This window comes from Ceratotherium simum, chromosome 3, assembly GCF_057802395.1.
Source record: "Ceratotherium simum simum isolate JZ-2026a chromosome 3, ASM5780239v1, whole genome shotgun sequence".
NCBI lineage: Eukaryota > Metazoa > Chordata > Mammalia > Perissodactyla > Rhinocerotidae > Ceratotherium > Ceratotherium simum.
The window spans coordinates 24,485,792-24,490,657 of NC_141902.1; positions in this window are offsets into that span (position 1 = coordinate 24,485,792).

The window sequence follows — 4,866 nt, forward strand, 5'->3', positions numbered from 1 at the left end:
GGGTTCCCTCTGAGGTGTGACCCAACTGGGCAGGTGGGGTAATGACCCCCAAGTCCTGGTCCAAGGCAAGTCTCTGAGAGGGCCAAGAACTTGTAGCTGTAGCTCACTGCTCTTCCAGACAGGGCCACCACCGTCTCCAACCACCCCCAGAGGCCCGCACCTCGTCCCCACCACAGCTGGGAGCACTGCACCCTAGCCCGCCTTCCTCTCCTCTTCATCTCCTCCCGGGCCGGCCCTTGGTCCAGGGTGCTTCTTTCTTCTCCCCCAATTCTTCCCACTGTAACTTCTGTTCCCCAGACCCTTCTCGTCTGGGCTTGCTAGAAGAGGGGGGTTCTTCCGCCCATTTATGGCAGGCCATCTGGAGGGGAGGCAGGCAGATCAGGGACTGGGGAGAGTCACAGGTGTGAGGACGACTCTGGGGAAGGGTTCCTGGAGGGCTGGGAAGTGGAGGAAGGAGCAAGCCCCCCTCCAACTGAACAAGCCCTGCCCTCCTGGAGTCGTACTGCACATGGGCTGCTTAGGGAAGGCCTGGGACTGTGGGCCGTAGAGAGCAGGGGCTTGGGAGGCAATGGGACTGTCCCACTGGGACACCCGGAAGTCCTGGTTCAGCCCTGGATGGAATCCCCACCACCACCACACACAGCCACTCCCAGCCAAGCTCTTGCTCATCACTGCTCTGGCAGCAGCCAGAGTGAGGGCCTATCCCAGAAAGGAGGGGATGCCAGTCTTAGAGAACAGGAGGAGAGGGGAGGGGGACAAAGGGAATGGGGGAGGAAAAAGGAAAGACCTGGGGAGGGTGGCAGGAGAGGGAGAGGGAGAGAGCTCAAGAAACTGGACGACGGTGAGCAGGGGAACCAACAAAGAGAAAAGGTACAGGAAGCGAGGAAGAGAGATCCACAGGCAGTCCCACCTCTCTCCTCGCACCCCTCCACTCTCCCGGCCTAGGACACTCCTCTTCTAGGAAGGACTTGGAGAGCGATGAGGAGATAAGTAGAGAAAAGGGAGGGACACACTTGAAAAGGGGGATGCAGGGGACACTTAGAGAATCTAAGCTCCCAGAGCAGAAGATCTAGATGTTGAGAGAACACGGCAGATGGGGTGAGAGAGGACTGGCAGCTGAGCCCCCAGGAGAAGGAGGGTGCCGAGATGGAATGGAAGAGGAGAAAGGAGGTTGATCCTTGGATAGAGAAGCCGGAAGATCCAGGGGGGCGAAGGAAAGACTCCTGGGTCACCTTCAGATGCAAGGAAAATCAGGGAAGCTGATTAGAGAGGGGCAGACAAGACCCTGGAGCTAGATGTGGAGGCAGAGAGGAGACAGGCAGAGGTCAGGCTTAGAGATGGCAGATACTCGTGGGAATGCAGGCAGGTCAGACCTAAGATGGGCTGAAACATGGCGCCAGGGAGAATCGGAGGCCAGGTCCGACTTTGCGACAGGGAACCAGGCAGAGAGAAAGGAAGGTCAGACACAGAGACAGACAGAGATACAGGGAGCCAGGCAAAGAGAGGTGACCTGGTGCCAAGGAGGCTGCCCCTGCCTCCTCATCCCCTCACCTGTGGCAGGAGTCTCCAACCCGTGCCCTTGCACGCCAGGACTTCCAGCAGAATGAGGAGCTATTTAGGAGCAACTGAGGGAGGATGGAGAGTAGGGATGGATGTGAGAGCTAGGAGAGAGGAGGGGGCCTTGGAAAGGAAGAGGAGGGCAAACCAGACTACACAGCGGGGCAGAGCCCTGGAAGCAAGTTAACCCCGTCCCTCCTCCTCCTTCTCTAGGCAACATCGGTTACTGCCTGCCTACCCCTCACCCCCTCTCCGTCTATGCTGAGTCTGGCCAGCTCGGAATACAGGGTTCCCTGAGGACAAAGCCTGGTCTTTGTCACTTGGACCTGACCCAGCCTGACCCGGTGTTCTCAGGCCGTTATCATGTCTCCGGGGCAATGGGAAACAGGCAGTGACGCACTGGGCCATGGGCTAACCCCCTAGCTTGCACACTGGGGCCTTGAGTGACCTAGAGCTGGGGACAGGTGGCCTGCTTTCCCTGGGGGTAACGATTTGGCCTAGGCATCTGCAGGAGGTGGGGATGTGGGGTTGACTCAGGTCCCTCCAAGAACACTGGATATAGGGCATGAGTCTCCTGGAGAGAGATGTGTGTTCCTGAGTCCGGTAGGGTGATAGTGGAGGGTCCTCCCCCAGTGGAGACCTTGGGGGAGAAGCCACATATTTAATGGAAAGCTCTTCTACCCAGTGAAGCTGACCCCTGTCCGTCCTACCCACCTCCACTTTCTAGAGCTATATTGAGAGGTGAGAGTAGATGGGGTGGGAAGGGGGAGCTGGGACAGTGCTCCTGGGTGTGAGGGTGTGAGAGCCGGGGAGTCTGGCTTTGTTTCATGAACACAATGTCCACTTAGTCATAACAGGCACGGCCTGCTGAAGACCTGACATCTACAGCCTCTGAGAGATGGCATCCCCGGAGGCTGAGGAGGGGGGCCTTGAGGGCCTGGGGCACTTGGCGATACCCACGAAGAAGGGCATGTGAGTATTAGTCCCAGGAGGGTCGGGAGGGGACACCAGAGTTCTACCTGCAGAGGGGGAGCAGACTGCAGAGCCCCAGCCCATCCCCACCCCATGGAATGCAGAGACTGGGGCCCAGCTGGTGTAAATCCCCAGGCCTGCCAGACACCCCCGCCAGCCTCAGCAGCACCTGCACCCTCTGGCAGCCCAGAAAGGCAGGAGGGAGCAGCCCCCCATCCCCATCCCTCCTCCCTCAGGCTCCGGGATTAACGCCTCCTGCCTCTACCCACCCCCACCCTGCCCCACGCCAGGAGCAGAAGGTGGCAGTGGGAGGGTAAAAGTTTATGTGTGCAAATGTGGGTGTGCAAATTGTGTATCAGTGTGCATAAGAGCAAGTAGGAAAATCTGCAAGCTTAAGTGTGTAAATCTGCATGTGTGTGGCTAAGAATGTGCATGGACGTGTGGTAGTCAAGTCCCCATGCGAGGGTAATGGACTGTGGGTTAGAGTGCAAATCTGCTGTGATGGCACTGGGGAATCCTTTCCCCTATTTGAGGGGGTTGGACGGTGGCCTCTGTATCAGGAGCATCAGGGAAGGGGCTGGGGGCTCCAGACCTGTCCCCAAAGCAGCACAGCCTCAGGTCTCTGGGAGGACACCCACCCAGAGACGGGGGAATAGAAGGAAACCAGGCCTGGCATTTGTGCAGAGAGAGGGCAGCATGGAAATTCTTTTCCTAAAACTGGGAAACTGAGTCATAGCACTGGGCAGTAGATCCCCTCCCTGGGCATCTTGGCTCCAGCTCTCAGTCCCTCGCATTGTGAGACTCCAGGTCCGAGAGAGTAGGGAGATGCTCCCAGCCTGGGGCTGTGTGAGGACAGGCCAGAGTAGAAAGGAGAGGGGGGAAGAAGGGAGGGGAGCCCATGGTTGGGGGGCAGAACAAGCATCTGGCCTGCGGGAGAAGGTGACCCTCACCCAGTGTGCTCAACTCACCCTTCAGGTTAAAAATAACCAAGGTAAGTGCCTGGGGGGGTGGGGGAGGTGGTTTGAGAAGGTCCTGTCTTCCCACTCTCTGCCCATCAGTGCTTTGGAGGGGAGGAATGTGCCCAAGGACTAAAAAAAGGCCCTGGAGCCAGGGGGGCTAGGGCGACAGACCTTTCATGGGCAAATCTGGAGGCCCTGCTATCCTCTTGTCACCTCCAGAGCCAAGGGATCAAGGGAGGAGGAGCTGGGAGTGGGGAGAGGTGGGAGGGAGGGTCCCTCCGGAAGGACTCCAAATTTAGGCAGGGGGTGTGGGCAGCGGGTTATAAAGGAGCGGCTCTGAGAACAGACAGACACTCCTCCGGACCAGGTGAGAGAGGGTTTGGCTGGGGAGGCTCTGTGGCCAGCCCTCAGAGCCCCACCTGAGGGACTCTGCCTTCACCAGCAATAGGGTGCGAGTCGGTCAGAGGCCCCAGGGTTCTGCTAGAACTGCGTTTCTCCAGCCCCGGGAAGTTCCCCCTGGCAGAGGGGAGGTTCCAAGGGACAAACCAGAACCCTCTTTTCTTCCCTGATCTGCATTGCTTTCCCTGCATCTGTCTGTTCCTGCTGTCTGTGTTCTCCATACACGGTCTCCATCTTTCTCCCTCCTTGGATGGCTTCCCTCTCTTTGTCCTGGCTTTATTTCACCTCTTGGTCTCTGTCAACACTCATCACTCTCACACTTCTTTGTCTGTCTCTCCCCCTTGCCCCACCTTCTTGACTGTGTGTTCTAATCTCTTTGCCTCTCTGTTTCCAACTCTAACTCCACATCCGCCCCTTGCACTTGTACTGACTCTGCATCCTTTCTTTTCCTGCCTCTCTGCCTCTCTCTCTCCCTAACTCCCCATTTCAGTCTGTCCTGCTCTTGTCTGGCTCTCTGGGTCAAGCCTGCTATCTTCTTCCTGCCTGCCTCCATTGTTCTTCATTCTCTTCATCTGTTTTTCTCTCTGCCTGGCCGTACCTCTGTGGCTCCCCTCATGGTCCAGAGTCTTCAGGATTCTCTGCAAAGAGATAACCAGGTGAGAACCACTCCAATTTCCTCCTGGGAGCCAGGTTGCTGGATCAGTGTCCCGGTGTCTCTCCTCTGAGCAGCTCAGCACATCCCCTTAGCAAACTCCGGCCAATTCCACCCCATGCAGACCCTCACAGAGATTCTCCTTCAGCGTCCAGTCAGAGGACAAGGAAAGAGAACCTGAGAAGGGAGGGCAGGCCCTAGGCCAGGTGCTTCTCAGTGGCGGGGACAGCGATAGGACCCAGGTGGTAAGGAGATGGGGCAGGGAGTGGGGAGTGGAGGGCAGTGCCACCCACTGAAGCCTGGGTCCTCCTGTTTCAGCTGCAGAGG